At 47.1% G+C, this 17,821-nt stretch overlaps 1 protein-coding gene across 4 annotated transcripts in view; it reads right to left on the minus strand.

The window, feature by feature from the left end:
• The window catches only part of PASD1 (PAS domain containing repressor 1), an 88,650-nt gene that overhangs the window by 32,919 nt on the left and 37,910 nt on the right, over positions 1–17,821 (minus strand). Inside the window, exon 1 of one of the 4 annotated variants that reach the window (XM_068697240.1) lies at positions 15,636–16,509. The exons of 1 other annotated variant lie outside the window; for it this stretch is intronic. The gene's annotated coding sequence lies outside the window, so the exon portion shown is untranslated. Of the gene's footprint in view, positions 1–1,322; positions 4,991–13,056; positions 13,734–15,635; positions 16,510–17,821 lie in introns of those variants that run through there. 2 more of the 4 variants (XM_068697239.1, XM_068697241.1) reach the window with 2 other exon arrangements.

The following is a 17,821-nucleotide window of genomic DNA, read 5'->3' on the forward strand; positions in this document are numbered from 1 at the left end:
TTGCTTTCTATGAACAATGTTGCCTTCTCCGATGCTCTGCAAGCATCTTGCTGCTTTCTCCTCCACTGCTTCTACGTCAGGAAGTCCTGGCATGCTCTATAAACATGCTTATCCCTGTTGTACAAGTGAGGAAACAGGGGCACACATTTCACTTCTGTCTTTTTATGAGTGTCCCAGTTTTGGGAAGCTGGATTTGAAATAGTAAATGCAGCTACAGCCTAATTTTAAGTAATGCCAAAACCCAGCACAAGCACCTACAAACAATGCACATTTTGGAAAAGTTTGACCTAAATCGTTGGCCCAAGGTCAGCCAGCAGAGTTAAGAAGTGAATCCAGATGTCCCGACGATTAGCCCTGTCTACTGGCATCCAGTCAAGTCTTCCCTCCTAAAATAAGCTTCCTGAAGCATCAGACTAGAGTCTTAGAACTCACTTTAATATGTAGCACTGATAAGAACTGATTTCCAAGCAAAGGAGTGAGAAAAAAACAACAGTTCACTATTTTTTCCTCAAGTGACCACTGAGTGACCAGTGGAAGGACAGCTCAGGATTCATTTGATCCCAAATTTCTACTGATAAATCAAAAAAAAGGAAGATTCTTCTCCCTTTCTAAAACAACTTGAAGAAAAAGCGTTTTGCCTCCGTAATCCTAGACCTGAGTAATATAATCTGCTCTCTGTTGCAATCTGTTTCTCATGTGTATCACCAGCCTGGAATTTCTGGAACTCAATACATAAGGAAGCTATTCAAAAAAAAGGAAATATTATGACAAAAGGATTAGAGATAGGTCTAAACCAGATTGAAAGCCTCCCCATAGCAGAGGAGAATTCAGCTGCTGATCCAGAGTTAAAACTCTGAACTTCAGCCCAAATCTCAAACCTGAACACTGCCAAAACGATGGCATTTCCCAGCACCAGCCCACCTCTCAGCTCTGGTTCAGAGACAGAAAAGAAAGGAGAGAACGGGCCCCGGGGCCATGCAGTGAAGCATTGATTCTCCTGCAGCAGAAGTGGAGCAGCACTAGCTGTCTGAACAATTCAACTGCCCCATGTGAAAGACCTGTGAGAAAATTATAAAGAGCTCTAGTAGTTAAAATTCAAAGTCTTACATGCAGGCTTACTTAGAGTTTTATCTACTTACCCATTAAATGAATATCAAAGGATTCACTGCAGCTGAGCTAACTGACCTCATTTTATATCTCTGGCTTCACGCGTCCAAGTTCAAGCTAAGAAAAACTTCTTTACCCTCTCGGTGTGTTTAATTCGGGAGCGTTCCAGGTATAACGTGCATGTAAGTCAAAAGGAATTTAAACAAAGCGCTTACATTTCAAAATTTGTCTTATCCTCATTTGGCTCCGGGAATTTCAGCTGCTTTCCTTAAATGATCTCCTCGCATCTGCTCTCCAGCTGAGCCGTGTCCGTGCCCCACTGACCTTACTGCTGCCATCTCTGTAATCTTGCAGCTGAGAATAACCAGCCACGCACCCCGGCCCTGCAAGCGTCCAGAGCCTTTCAAGAAAGAGGAGGTAGAAAAGAACCAGCTTTTATGTAAGAGGGAAAAGAAGGATTTAAAAAAAAAAAAATGCTGTGTGACTCAGGTGAGCGATGGGAACCGCACGCCCGAGGAACCCTGCCCTGGCTTCCTCGGGCAACGGGAACCGGAGGCGTCAGCATCTTGCGGGATTATGCTCTGCAACGGCAGCTGGCAGATATTTTCCTAATGCAGAGCACAGCAGCATCGTTCACACTCGTTTGATTCTATTTGCTGCTGTTCCTATTCAACCCCGACTAATCCGATCAAGTTATTTCTTGGCCTGTGCCTTAAAGCTGAACAAGTAAACACTTTTCATAAGGTCTGAGCCCACTTGTTTCAAGTGTATGATTAAGCACTGGATGTGAGTGTTATTGTGAGAAAATTCACCTAATTGCTCAGAATTTCCAAAATAACCCACACTTGTCTTGAAGTGGTAATTTTCTATCCAGTGTTTTATTTCCTGCATTACAAATACATAATATGGCTGCAAAGGGGTCCCAAAGACCAAGCGTGTTTGTGCTTCAGCTACCCTAAAGAACGGCTCTTTTGAGCAGAGAACAGCTAATAATGGCCCTAGTTAGACAGCACGATGCAAAATATTTTCTGTGGCTACAAGACCTTCTCCTTCTTGTTTACTATGAAGAAGACAGACAGACGATAAATACAGTCATTAAATGCATTTTGGACAAAGTCACGCTCATTTACAGTATTTGTATGCAGTAACCCCATAAGACTTATGAACCAGCAAAGCTGTTGATCCAAGTCTAATTCTATTGCAGTTACACCAAGGATGGATTTGAACCATTGAAGCTCACACTTTTTTTTTTTTCCAAGAAGAATTGCTGCCACTTATGTTACTGGAAGTGTTAATAATATAGCTGGTTTTCCTTCCTTCTTTAGAACAACCTCCGCACCTTCTCTTTCTCTTCTCTGAGACACTTTTAACTTCACATCCAATATTCCCTTTTGCAATATCTTGCCCGTATCGCTTCTCAACTACCTCCTCAAAAGATGTTATTTGTTCTGAAAGCTTCAGGAATAAAAGAATATTTAAACAATTAACTGCAATCGGATTCATCATTCTGCACAGTACTGCAAATCTGCACTGGAAATGTAATGAGAAAGCAAAACTTTTGCTCCGAAAGAGGAAAAGAGGAGATAAACATCAACATGTCTCTCTCTCTTATTACTTCGTTATCATTTTTAGACTACAAATATGACAGCCACTGGAGCAGTTTAATACTGGGTCATTGTTGTTACACATATTATGCACAAAGACCCGAGTCCTCATTCTGTCATAGATAAGACATTCACACACTTTTTTTTTTTTTTTTTTCCCTTGCAGTTTATTTGCATGGCTGGCTGGATAATCAACCAAAATAACAAAATATGACTCAGCACGACTGAATGTCCCCTTCGCTTTGGGGATTCTCTCTCAAGGTTTTTTTTTTTTAAACTCTAAAAGTGGAAAAGATCTGTCCCTCAACAACTGCGTGAGCATACAGAACATTTTAAAATGAGTTTTATTTCTTATCCGCAATGTTCTTACACTAAGAATCCTCCTCCTGTGAGTCACAACCAGGACTCCATCACAGCCAGTAAGTTAAAAGCATGGGCCCATCTGTCTCGAAGGGTAACTCTCAGGTAAGAGACTGGCCAGCAGAAAAGGCTGCAGCGTGAGACAGCATCTCCCCTGAGACACAGTGCAAAGAGCACTGGAGAACGAAGATCTGCTGGCACGTGCCTCTTGTGTTAACCACCTGTGTAATTCCTGGGTGCAGGCAGTGGGATTTGTTTGTGCTTTCCAGAAGTAGGACAGACACAAATCTGTTACTCTGGGCTTTTGCGACCAAAGCACCTTAAACCATATATCCACATACCAGCAGCATCCATACTATATTTAACACCATAAAAGTAGGCTGGCTCAGAAGATAAACATTAAAACCAGCTGATGAAAGATACTGCAATGTACGTGCCCACAAAACAGACGGGTTGAAAGGGAGCTTGTTCCTGTGATAATCTGACTACGTAACATCACCAAGGCCAGCACAACCCCTGACGAACATTTACGCAGTAGCACGAAGCCAGCAGCAGAAGTTAAAAATGTCCGTGACCTTTAGCTAGCAGTCCCAGTTTCCTCGGGATTTCACACCGTGTTGGAGAGGCAAACATCATCTGTACTCGCAGCCTGCACTTTCTTTCCTGCACTGCTTTCGTGTACGTCTCCTATAAATCACAAGCATTTTCACAGTGGTTTAGCCAAAACTCAAGCAGGGAAAACATTCAATTAGGCAGAGAGAAAAACCACCTTTCTCCTTCCTTCTCCTCCTCCCACCAGGCCAGCTGCGAAAGGTCAGTAGTAAAATTCCTTGTAAGATCACAGAAATTAGTGTTACATCCTTCCTAACACGAACATCTCTTCTAGTTTTGTGTTCTGTGTGGGCAAATTCTGCATGCTGTAAGCCAACCAGGCTGAAGCTGGTGTGGTTTTTAGGGCTAAGCGTGCTCGTCTCTCTTCAAGCGAGCCCCTGGTTGCCAGCCGTGCTGTCACAAAAAGTAATCCAAAGTACCTAAGCTGCTTTCTTCTACGCTGAAGTGTAGATGAATAAGAAATCAAGTGCAGTACCACAAAATGCCTCTCTGAAGCTTGTTTACCATAGCTGTAGTAGCTGAGTCGCTGAATGAAATATTTACAACTATTCATGCAATCAAACTCATTTTCCTAAGGAAATAACTGATTAGGTATCTCACATCTGTTCCTGACAATGATTTAAGCCTGTGCTGATCCATATCTAGTCCTGACATGAATGCTAATGCTTTGGAAGCAGTCATCCTTAATGGGCGGGTGACGACAGGCGATCCGGCTCTGGTGGCGATGGGCTGTAGGGAAGGTCCTCATCCACAGGTGAGGGATGCCACAAGCAGCCCACAGCTCCCTCTAACCTTATGACCTAGGGCTTAGGAAGCCTGGCAGGAGACAGAAGCCAGAGTGATGCTTGATGTGGAATTATCTTGGGAATTATCTTCCCATCCCTGTCAAAAGTTTTTAATATCTCACAGATGCTTGCTTCCTCTATGCAGAAGAGCAATCCTGCTCTGCCAGACTCCGGCGTTGCATGTCCTCCTTCCAACAACATTTCCCCATCAGGGCTCTTCTCTGATTGAAGATATTGCAAGTGTTGCAAGGCTGGGAGGAAAATCAGCTGCTAGTAAAGCTGATTGAGATGATTCCCTAATAAAACATGACATTCATGTCTGGAAAGACAAAAGTAAATGCCACGCTTTTGCTCAGAAAAATAGCTGTTCTGTGGGCAAACTCTCAAAGCCAAGACACTGATAGAAATACAGGGAGAAAAACAGTGCTTAGTTAATCTAATTTAATTCATCCAGCAATCCTCTTTTCCACAGTAAATTTATCTCAAGAACTTACAAAGAAGGAAAAAGACGCGTTTAGTGCAGTGGCTCCAAACTCCACACACTTCGTTACTGCAGAGACCCTCTCAAGTCAACTGCAGAGCTCCTCAGCGCTGAGCCAAAGATGCCAAAGACAAACCCCACAATTTGTGTGACTGTTCCTGCTGGTACTGTTCGTCCCTTGTGCTAACAGCCGGGTCTGGCAAAAGCAACCAGGTCAGAAGAAAATGTTTGACAACACCTACATCACAAAAAAAAATTACTTTGAGGTCAAGGAACCAAATAAATACAACTGAAGAAAATTTGCCTGCGTTTGCCTGTAAAGGACCCTGCAGAGCTGTAAGTCAAACAGAAACGAAGTCCATGAAAGTGTCTGAGCAGTAAGCTCTGGAACAGTCAGGAATGCCTCATAAAAAGAACATTTCAAACACGGTCCAAAGAAGATTAAACTGTCTATTTATCTCTCTTAGGACTTCTATACATCATAAATGGACATTATGCCTTTTATGTAAAGCAGCTCATTATCTGACTTGTTCACTGATACCTCCTTTTACTCAAACTGGACTATACTAGAAAATTCCAGAACAGTTTCCAAGATATGACAGTTTTTGGAATAAGATAATGACTTATATATATAAAATTTTACTTACCGTGCAGTCAAATTCACATTAATATAATACATCATCTCTAAGGACAACTTTTAAGAAAGATGCTATTCCAGCCTGTTAATATTCATATGCTTTCCTTTTAAAAGAAATCAAAACATAGAAGTTGTCATCCTCTTTTGATTTAGTCTTTATCCATCCCTTGAGTGAAAGAAGAGGTTCTGCTCTAGCCACAACAGCCTATTTCCAACCATCAAATCAATCCAACACTCCAAATCTCGGTTGCTCTACTAGTTGCATTTATGAATACACCCATGATAAGGAATTCAGCTCCAGATTCAAAACATGTGCTCTGGATGGAGTTCTGATCCAGCCTCATTTCTTGTTTCCAAATGGTTTAGTGACAATTTTAGAGAATTGCACTTATTTTTCTCTCATTTTAGATAAAAAATCTTTCTCCCTTATGGACAGTATTGCAGAATCACACACACTCTCTTACTCTAAAAATTCTTCTGGGGCATTCTCCTTCCAAACTGAAGAATCTCCAGAAAGCAGCAATACAGAATTGCACGCAATCTCCCCACGTAACACAATTTTCAGTAAAAGAACCGTGTACCAGGAGACGTGAAGATGCCCCAGGTAAGGAAGGCACTGGGATCCATGGAGGCCCCAGCTCCAGCAGAATGAGCAAGGAGAATCCCAAGACTGGCCCCCAAGGGCCGACGTGCACTCCCTCTGCAATAGCACATCTCCAAATCACTACTGCCATCCAGAAGGCCAACCCCAGAGCTTCAGATGCAGAGAAAATGAAGGAACTCGCTTTTTCTACATTGACTCATTGTCTCTGCTAATGACAAGGCTCAGTCCGCCGCAATAAGCAAGATTAAACAGAAGATGTAGGTGTTAAGATTAGCACACAGAGTTTGTTTTGTTAACACTTCCTACCGTGCCCCTTCCGTTAAAAGCCTGCTCCAAAACAAAGCCTTTCCAAGTATTCTGTTTGAGTGTAAAGCAAACTGTTGATACTCCTCCTTAACATGGCCAGCAGTAGCGGAGCCAACCAAAGTCCCACCTTTTCGCCACACATGACTCACTTAATGCACACACTTAATAAAACGTGATTAGAAACACTTTGATCAGCATGAATATTTCTAATTTACTGTAAATCATGGCTGCGTACGCTGCGCTCAGCGACGGGACGAACAGGTTTGCAGCCCAACTTCCTTGGCGCGGGTGTAACCTCCCCAGCTCTTACAGCCTCTCTAATTGCTGGGTTTGCTGTAACCGGACCAAACGCACAGCATCCTCCTCAAGACGTGAAGACATACTTGCAGTTCGGGCAGTAGGGCCTTCGGTGGCACAGACCCCAAGGCTGATATCCCCAGGATATCTATTTTCCTTCTGCTGATGCCCTGGGAGAGGTCCTTCAGCAGGGCCAGGGGTTTGGCTTATCCCTTTCAGAAAAATCCTTTGAATTACTTAGAAGTCTTCTTATAATGCTTCAGCGTCTATGCGAAATAATTAACAGCAACGGGAGCTGTTATCAGCTCATCTTTTGTTTATTTATTTCTCCAAAAAATGGTTTACTTATTATGCTGCTGACGGTCAAAACTTTATTGTCCTGAAGCAATGCGCCGCGCTGCGCTGTGAGTTAAAATAAGATTAAAGTAGGCTGAGCCCAGAAGAGAACAAACAAACCTTATTAATTTCTTTTACGCATATGTGTATGCGTGTGTTTGTGGGCTGAACGGATGAAGCAAGAGAGGAGATTAGCATTTTTATGGATATGATTCCTGCCGTTGCTACATACTTGAAAATCTTGCTTGAGCTCGGGCAGTTTGTAAACAAGAATAAACACACCTGCAAATACCTTGGCATTCAGCTATTAGTCAATCAATTAACCCATCTGCCTACACCTGCCACCCAGCAAAACGGCTGACATTGACTTGTACGTCGCTTATCTGGGAGAGGGAACACAAATTGTGGGGAAACGGAGGTGTAGAAGTGCCTGCTGAGGTGTTATACTGTCATGGGGACCCGAGGGGCTTGCCTAAATCCCTGCCTGGAGACGGGATGAGCACAGCACAGAGGGTAACCTCTGGTGCAAATACTGCAAGCCAACTCCAAGACACCTCTGTGGTGCCCCAGAAGCGTCCCACAAGTGCCCGTCACCATCTGACCACCCCAAGTTCACCTTCCTGCCCTGGCCAGGGGCTGCTTCCAACCATGGGTGTGTGCCCAAGTGCACTCGTGTGTGTGCATCCATCCTCCCCAGCCGGACCTCCAAGGTGCTGCCCTGCCTCCCTGCCGCCCTCCCAAGGCATTTTTCAGGGCTCCCTGGAAAATGGTGAGCGAGCCTCTTAGTTACCATAGTGCTGTGCTCTACGGAGATGTTGACAAATTAATCAATTATACAACTGTGTTTGCTGAGAATACAAGTCACAGTCAGATGATCCGATGCGTTTCAGCAGCTCCGCGGAGTTTGGTTAGCGCACTTCCTTGTCTACAACCTCGGTATTATCCTCGTCTGCACTGTCGTTTTTCCATATTTCAATTTCTCTTAAGAAGCAGTTTATCAGGTATGTGATCTCTGCTTCAGGCTAAGTCAAGCTGTTTTCCTTCTTGCTTCCCTGCTTGCTTTCTGTCTTTTTTCCCCCCTTTCCCCCCTCTCTTTCCTGTAATAAGAAAAAGGAATAGGATGCACATTATGCATCAACTTTCTTATAACACAACTGTCTTGCTAAAATTACCAACTCATCACTAAAGGCCAGCAATCTCATATCTATTCTAGAGGTTTTTCTGCACAAATTACAGGATTTTTCTCTGATCAGTACCAGAGCAGGGCTGATTTGCAACATATTTTAGGAATATCAGGTAGAAAGAGAACAGTGAGGACAGGAACACCAGCTCTCCAACCTCAGGAAATAATGCTTCTAGTGCTGACTTCACGTCTCTTCAACCATCAGGAGCCCCAGAACACATCCTCACATCCTTCATCAAATTTACAGTTCGCATCATTAGCACACATGATGAAACGGCACCGTGACACGGAAAAGCAGGGTGGGTGAAAATCACTGCCCAGACTGCACATCCTTGCAACCACACAAAGTTCATTAAACAACGTTAGCAACCAATCCCTGAAAATATATCACGAAGTACACTGTGGATACTCACGGAGCGACCTGAAGGAAAAACTCCTCTCTGTCCCAAAATCTGATGAACAGGTTAAGCCAGGAAGCACGCCAGAAAACACCGCAGGCAGTCGTGCCAGCCTAACACCACAAGGAGCCTCCGCACCGCAGGATTTCCTTACACCTTGACCTGCGGCCAACATGTACTGCTTGGGAGGAAGGCGAACATGGGGAAAAAAAAAAGGCTGATTCTGCAGCAATGGGGACAACTCTCTCTTGCCATGGCTCCCAGAAAAACAGCAGAAGCCTTGATGCATGGGGTTAATGTAACAGTGCAAACAAAACCCGGTCCAATCTCCTTTCAACCTCGCATTAAAAATACAGATATACTGGAGACCAAAGGGCTAATTCTGCAAACTTAATTTCCTATCTCCAGGAACTCTCTAATTTAACTGTATAATCTCTTTCATAAGATTATCAAGATCTATCTCAAAACTACCCTAATTGAAAGACTATTACACAACCACAATCCTTAGGTAGTTGGAAGCTTTCTTCTAATTTCCCATTCAAATTTATTCATGACCAACTTACACAATTTAATCTCGTGTGGATGCTATCTTTTGACTTACACAGTTTTTCCTCCTTCTTGCCATTTAGTCCCAGCTGTGCGTAAAAAGACCTATTGTAACCTGTGCCTTCATTTGTTCAATTGGCCGGAGCTAAACAAATTAAGGTGTTTAATCACACGTCATTCCATAGAGAGTCCATTTGTGTGATCATATCTCTCACCCTCCTGCCATTCTAATCTAACATTTTCTTGATGGGGGTGTCCAGAGCCATGCGGTATCCCCACAGACTACACCACAAGCAACAGAAAGCTCTTGTACAATGATAAAACCAACGATAAAATCCCACCACTTGCCCACAGGTACCCGGGGCCACCCAGTGCCTCCACATCTCTGCCCTCTGTCCCCGCCAGTGACGAGCCTGTTTCACACTCAAAATTCTTGTTGTTGGTCTCAACGCACAAAACTCTGCATGACTTTGCACCCAGCACTATTAAATGTCATTTTATTTCTATCACTCCAATCAACAAAGTCATCTAAATTCCTTTCATATGATAATCCAGTCCTCCTCCCTCCAAGGCCACCTCCCAGCCCCGTGTCCCGCCGGGCACACACCCAGCACTCCCCCAGCTCATCGCGGCCCCATCCTGATGGTCCTTGGGAGCAGCAGATCCGTTCGCTTCCAACCCAAAGGCCCTCTTTGAACACCAGTGTCCCATCAGACAACTTTATTTGGATGCAACTCTTGTACCTTTTGCTTAGTCAGCTCCTTCTCCACCTCTCAGCTCTCGTATTGAACCACCATCTTCCTTTTAAGCAACACTGTCCTGTGGGGCATGGTATCAAATGCTTGGCTTCACATAAATCACATTCCTGCACTACCCCACCTAAGAAATCTGTTATATAAAAAAGATGTTAGATTAGTCTAGCACAATCCATTTTTTTGATAAAATCTTGTTGCAATTTATCCTTCTTCCTCATTATTTCCATGTCTAATTATTCTTTCCTACAAAATACGTCATGAGACACCGTGTACTATTGCATTCAAACCAGCACGCCTATAGTTCCCTGCATCACGTTTTTTGTTTTTTTGACTGCGTAGGGACTCCGTGTACAGGATACAAACACTTTCCCTCCTCTGCAGCTGATGAGCCACGGGAGAGCCTTGCTGCAAGCCACGCCATGCAAGCCTGGCGTATGGTTGCAGCAGCCTGGTGCCACTGCTTTTGGCATCCCACAACCAGGATCACTGGGACTCCTTCTTTTGTCTTGGTAAGATAGTTAGGTTTTGCTCTTTTTTATTTATTTTTAACAACTTTGCTATGAATAGCTTCCAGTCTCCTACAGATTTGTTGGCAATTTTTTGGTGCTTAGGGTCATAGGTTATTGGGTGATATCGGTGGTAGGGGGATGGTTGGACCAGATGATCTCGGAGGGCGCTTTTCCAACCTTAACGATTCTATGGTTCTATGAATTTCACTCTGTGCCAAGTTCTATAGAAGGTCCTCCTTCATGCAAAAGTTGTCATAACACAGAGATGCAAGTTCTCCTTTCAGTTTAGGCACAGCTAATTTCAGTTCTGTGTAAATTGACTCAGGGCAGGTTCAACCAAAATAAGTCCACATGAACCCAAATAAGAACGTCTGTGCGCGAGGTCACACCAGGTTAATCAAATCACTTTAAAAATGGACTTAAACTAAACTGGTGTAATCTCTCTGTGTAGACAAGGCCAAAGCCAATAATGGAAAATCAAGTAGGTCAACTTCTCTCATTAATTGCATGCACCCCATGTGCATTGACCGAATCTGGTGGGTCTATGGTGAGCGGAGGCATGGCCGGCAGGCCCAGCGGGGCACGGGGCGCTTGGCAGGGCATCGCCACCGTCTTGAGCTCGCCTACAACCCAGGCTTGGGTGGGACATGAGCGACAAACCAGGCCCCAAAGGGTGCTGCAGGCACGCCACCACGGGGCAGGAGGGCTCGGTGCCAGAGTCCTTGCACACAACCACAAGTAGCAGAGAAACGAGGGAAAAGGAGGTGTGTATGGGACGCCCAAACACAGCATTTTAATAACACCAACCAAGACTGGTCCACACTATTTAGGTTTTCAGATGCTTTACCACTTTGGTTAAAGACATACTATTCCATCAGAATCCCTCACTATCCTGGTACGAGCCCGGATCAGGTGTCCTGGTACAGGCACACAGCTTGCTCCCCCAGTCTCAGAGGAATGAGCCATGTTGGCATTAAAACCTTTGTATCACCACACGTGAATCTTGGGTAGTTGCGTAATTTAGGACAAAACAATGCCACTTCTGTGTATAGACAAGCCCCAGATCCAAACTGTAAAGACATTGTACCAATTTTCTGATACTACTAATGAGCAGAAGTCGCGTTTGACATCAGCATCTCTGAAATCCAGTGTCGCTTCCAACGCCATGAGACTTTAATTATGAACTGCTCACTCGCTAATTTTAATTTTGAACCCTGAGCTATTTTTGAGTACTTGATGTGTGCCTTAAACCAGCGAAATAATTCAATACAGACATAAACCGAGTGGCTAAAAAACAGGAACCATCGCAGGTCTTACTGCCAAATTTCACTGAAGTTTGCAGTTTATTAAAAAAAAAAAATCAAACCAATTTTACTTTTTCTTCTAGATCAACTAATTTCTCTGATTGAACAGAATAAATGAGCAGCAAGTAACCACTCCTATGGCAATTTACATTTTTCCTCTTACATCGTCCAGAAAAATCATGAGGGCTCAGCAGCGAACGCGGGTAGCCCCACAGACACCAATGCCTCCCGTCCACACCAGCTCCCATTTCTGGCCTCACCACCGCCCCTGCTCTCCTCGCGTGTGTCAGAAGTTGGGCAGCCACGGAGCCCCGAGCGCTGCCGCTACGGCTGTCAGTGCACGGGGTGCCCTGCTCCTCTGCTGATTTGCCATCACCAGCACGCTGATTTGCTCTGATTTAGCATGTTACAGGAAAAGTCTCTCTCTTTTTTTTTTTCTTTTTTGAATACATTTTCTAGCAAATCAAAAACCTAAATGCATTTTTTTCTTTTTCACTGGCTAATTACAGCAAGGCAGCGCAGCCTAGGAAGTTTACAGAAATTAAACAAATTCCCAGCCCAAGCAGTACACGCCGTGGTGCTAAGTTCAGGACGGGGGGGGGTCACACCGCATCCTCCCGAAGCCACCCGCTGCTCCCACCGGCACTCGCAGGAGCGCCGAAGACCACCCGCACCACGCAGAGCCGCCGCTCCCAGTTCCCAGTCCCACTGGTGGGGACTGGGGAGCAGCAAGCCAGCAGCGCAAGGACAGGGACGAGCCGTCCTTCTGCCCCAAAAACGAGGCGACTCCAGCCACCCGTCCCCATCTCCGTCGGTCGGGCAGCACTGGTGGTGCACAGCAGCACAACCTGGGGCTCGGGAGCCGGGAACCACCGGGCTCGGCTTCGAGGCGTGCTCAGCTTTCGGAGAGGGGCTTTGGGACCCCCCCAATTCCCCGCTCGCCATGCAACCGGTCCCTAAAGCCGCCCGCCGCCCCAGCCCCGGGGGGAGGGCTAACTTCGCACCCTGCCTTTTCCATCCTGCGCTCGGGCGCAAGGCTTCGGAGCTTTTTCCTCCGCCGTATTTTCAGAAAGCAGCCCCCTGCCCAAACGCCTTCCCGGCCGGCAGCCCCCCTGGCGACCCTCCCGTCCCCAAAACTTCACCGGGACCTCCCGGGCCGTGTCAGGCGGCGGGTCCCCCACCCCACCGAGGGCACGACCCCCCATCCCTTCCCCCCTGCGCCCCGCACGTACCGTCTGGCAGGATGCGCGTCCCGGAGCCGCTCTCAGTGCCATGCCCGACCTCTGCGCGCTGCCCCCCCGGCACCGGGGGTCTCCTCCAGCCCCGGGCTGCCTCTTCCCAGGGGGGACATGGCCCGGGGAAGGTGGGACACGAGTGGGGCAGGGGCAGGGCGGGCGGAGCGGGGCGCAAAAGCGGCTGCGGGAGGGCTGCCGGCGCTGCGCGGCGGGACTTGTGAAAGTGCCCGGTGGCGGCGGGCGGTTGTGTAACGCGGCACAGGCTGGGCCCGTCCTCCCGGCGCTGCACAGGCGCGCTCCTCCTCCCGCCGCGGTGCCACCGGCGGCCACGGGCAGCCGCCACCCGCGGGGGGAACCGGGGGAGGCGGCGGCGGGGGGCGCGCAGGATGCGCGCAAGCTGCCCCCGGGGATTTCGGGGGGCTCCGGGGGGCTCCGGACCGACCCTGGCCGCGCGCAGAGGGTGCGGGGGGCGCGCACCCGGAGCAGGGGGTGCCGCCGCCCCCCGAGTCCCCTTGGGCTCCCCGACCCCCTCGGCGATGCGCAGCGGGCTCTCCGCCCCGCTCCCGTGCCCGAAACGCGCTGTTCCCTGCCGGCATTAGTCATTCCGCACCGTGAGTCACGGGCTCAGCGTTTGCTGCTTCCTTCCTCGCCCGGCTCCTTCCCTGCGCCCCCCGCCCCGCTCCCGCAGCGCCCCGAGCCCGCAGCCCGCCGAGGGGGGAGCGGAGCCGTTTCTGTTTCTCTTATTTCTGCAAGCACCGGACACCAAAGGCTCTTGGCATCAAGGCTGGGGGCACTGCCGGGACCCCTGAGCGAAGTCCCGGCACGCACCCGTACGGTGCAAGCCCCCTTTCAAAGCAGCAGACCCTCTTACCAACAGGTTAGGGGCTGTTCCAGCCCCTTTAGCCCCTCTCAAATGCCCCCTGTCCAGCCTATGCAGCACCCACAGACCCCAATATCTTTGCCCGTGGCCCTCTCCCAGCTTTCTTTGCTCAGCCAGGATTCCCATTCCTCGCCCGCCTGCATGGCCCCGCACCAGACCCCAGGGGACAGAAGCAGAACCCGAAGGGGACACTAGACCAAAGGCTTTGCCACAGGACAAAGAATAAACCCGGTGCTACTGAGGAAAGAGAAGTGACATTGTTACAGCAATACCCCAGAGGAGCATCAGCTGCTATTGATGAGGACAAGATAGTGGGCACCTCGGCACCCAGGTAATATTTCTTCCCTCCTACTGGAGCCGAGGCAGTGTGGCTGTGCCTCAAGTGACAAATCTCATTTTCCCCCTAAGAGTGGGTTTTTGAGGCACACACCCTGGTCACACAGAACGGGGCAGCACTTCCCTGGTCCATTTAGGAAAAATCCTTCCTGCCCTCTTCCAGGCAAGGCACAAGTAGCTGGCAAACGTGGAGTTTCTCTCCTTTTCACTTGAGTTAGGATATGTCTCTGCAGGGCAGCCTGCTGATCTGGGTGACAGCCGCTTGGAGGATGCCACTGCCTGCATGTGGGGCGTTTGGGGATCTCACTCTGCACTCCTAAAGCTGAGCACCTGCAGAGGGGCCGGGCTCACAGTGATGGCCCCATGTCGTGCTGGTGCTGCTGTCACCTCTGTGCCTGGGACACTTCAGGGATGCCATCCCTGCAGCCCAGAGTCACAGCCTGGCCACCCCCGTCCTGCAAGTGTGGCAGGTGCAGCAAACAGCATTAACACTTGTATGATGCAGCAAAACCCTCTGGAATATCCCGGCACGCGTTAATCAGAGTACCAGGACTGTCTGACCAGAACTCATGTTCTACTCCAAGTGTTTCAACCAACTCTCCTGGCAGGTAGAGGTGCAGCTGGCAGCAAATGCAGGGACTGCTCTTCCTGTAGCAATGCTGAATGAGTTTTCATGTGGATGACTTTAATTATCTCTTTTAGATGAAAACCACACCAAGATCTTTCCAAAAGTTAATCAAGAAGGGCAAAGCAGCCCTTTGGACAAGACAAAACCCCTGCATTGCTCAGCAAGCTGCGGCATTGGGCAGCGTTAGCTGTTCTCTGTGATAGCTGCCATATCCTCAGAGTTGTTTATGTTATTTTTTAACAATGCTGTGTTGCAAAGCCATGTCAGCAGCTATAAAACAAAAAGAAGTCTGGTTTTGGACAGAAAACAAAACCAGCAAAGAATACGTGTATTTATATCTATATATTTACAGGCTGTCCCGGCACACTGGAGAACCCTACAGTCCAGCAGGGAACACAAAGGAGGAACATAAGTAAATCCCCTAGGATAAATTATAGAAAAAGAGAGTTAGCTTGGGCTGCAGTATGCAAGCTCCCACTCCCATGCCTGGCCTTTCATCTGGAGCAAAGGGTTGTCCAAATTAGCCTTTAAATTACACACCATAGCCAGGAAACATTTGCGTTACACAGTGCCAAGTGCAGAACCAGCACCCAAGCCCCATCTCACTTTGGAGCGCGCCTAGAAATTCAACACGATGCTCTCCTGCACCATCAGTAAGCATGAGGCTTGGGATAACCCAAACTGAAAGGAAAGAGAGGGATTTAGACAACAAAATGGAACAAACACCCTTGCCTTGATCCGCAGGGGCTGGTGCCATGCAGCTTTCTCCGGGACATGGTTCAGGCGTCCGAGGCGAAGCCAGCAGAACGGGGAGTGAATTGTTCTGGCACTATTGCACAATGCTGTTACCTTGATACCATGTCGTGTAAAGATTTTAAACTGCCTCTTTATTAGTCATCCTCTATTCATTTTAATTGTGCCTGATAAACAGGGCTATTTCACCTTTGCATTCTATTGTACGCACTTATCTTCCACGTTTATATCGCCAAGGAGACTTTCAATCTTTTATTATGGCAAAGGTAGGCGTAGAGGAATGAGCAGGCACTTCCCTCACAGCCTGGCGGTGTTTTGGTGTCTTTGCATGTTACGTTTTCAGATCTCTGCTTTCCAAGCACGGAGATTTCTGTGGGTCCTTGATCCCGGTGCTGAAAATGTTTAGGCAGAGGCTTAGGTTAATGCACAGAACCAGTGAGAAGGGACAGGCTGATTTAAACACGCACTTAATTTTTCTCAGGATCAAGTGCTGTAGGTGTGTGCTTAACACCACTGAAGTTACTTTGATCTTCTCTGAAGACAGAATTTCCTGCAGATTAAGTTCTTGGCTCTGAATGATGGCATTGGTTATTTAACAAAATCAAAGTTGGGAGATGAATAATTATTGAAATTAAAGAATTTAGCTGAAGTTTCTGGAATCTTTTAGTCGCATTTCCTTCTAACATGAAAAATATTCTGCCCAAGGGTTTGTCAATGTGAAATTTTGTCCCCATAGTTCCTTATCTAACAGCCTGAGCATGTTTGTGAAATCTGAAGTTTCACTAAAAGCTCCTAGAAACTGCTGTGCACGTTCCCTTCAGTGGCATTACAACCTTCCCTGTGCCCAAAGACTGCCCTGTGCAGTGGGGAGCAGCGGTGCCACCTGTATGACAACCAGGGTCAGGCTTTGGGGTGACTTCTGCCGTGCCCCGTAGAAGTCATGGATGTTGCTGCTGCTCTTTGGGGTCTGTTCGCTCAGAGCTCACCTCGCTGCTTCAGGCAACACCCTGCAACTGTGGGACTGCTCCTCCCGCTGGAGACGCATCTGTTCTCCAGGCTTATATAGTTTTGACTTCATCTTTTCACCCTTAAAAAGACTTAAAAATAAAGCTCAGGTTTGCACCACAATCACGTGAGAAGAGGGGTAAAATCCCATTCTCATTTAGGTTCAGAAAAGGGAACGGAAACTCCATTGAAGGCAGAGACAAAACCACATTTACTCCAGTGTGAACAGGATTTCCCCCTTTGGTGTGAAACCCTGCATCCCTGTGAGCTGGAAGGAAGGAGCTCCTTGCTGTGCCACAGAGCATCCTTGAGTGCCGCTTCAAATCTTTATGCAACTGCTTAAAAGGATTAGGGATACAAATGAGTTAATCACCATTTAGGTACAGAATTCCAACAAAGCTTTTCAGGACCAATCGTTTTAATTTCCATCATCCAGCTCCTTATTTTGTAGAAAATAATTGCAGATGGTTCTGGTAAAGGCAAGAGAGATACCTGGTTTGGGGTGTATTTTCTTGGGCTAGAATAGCAGCATGGCCAGAAAGCGATCAGTGGGCCCACCTGCAGGCATGTGGAACACGTTCGTATTTATTTGGAAAGCTGAGAGGTGCCGAAGGCAGAGATCTGGCCAGGAAAAAGAATACTTTTAATGTGGCTGATCGTACTTCAAGCAAAGAATACTATTTTTATATAGGAAAAAATTGTTCTTTCTTAACTGGAGTAAAATATTCTCTGATATTCTCTGAATTCCTGTGGCTTGTTATTCTGCTTAACTCAGAGAAGTGGGGGGAAAAAAACCCTTGCAAAAGCACGAAGGGCTACCTCCTTCTCCCCTTATCCTCCTGTGAGCATCCACTGACTCTAAAGCTCTTTCAGCTGCATTTTAGCTTGATCCCATAGGATAATGTACCTGTGCATTCATTTGCTTTGATCCTGGGTTTGTATCTTCTGGAGGCTGGGCTGACGACAAATTCAGGCTGCTGTATTTAAATATGGGTTAAGTGGGCATGGGGAATAATCACCTCTGATTAGTATAATTAGCCACGGAGGGGCCTCATGAGCAGAGAGGCAGAATAAAAACTCAATAATAGTTTTGCTAAAGGGCCAAATCCCCCTGGATTCAGCAGCCGTGGATATTTCCTATCATACTTCTGCTGATGCTT

This window comes from Anas acuta, chromosome 13 (genome assembly GCF_963932015.1).
Source record: "Anas acuta chromosome 13, bAnaAcu1.1, whole genome shotgun sequence".
In the NCBI taxonomy this organism is placed as follows: domain Eukaryota; kingdom Metazoa; phylum Chordata; class Aves; order Anseriformes; family Anatidae; genus Anas; species Anas acuta.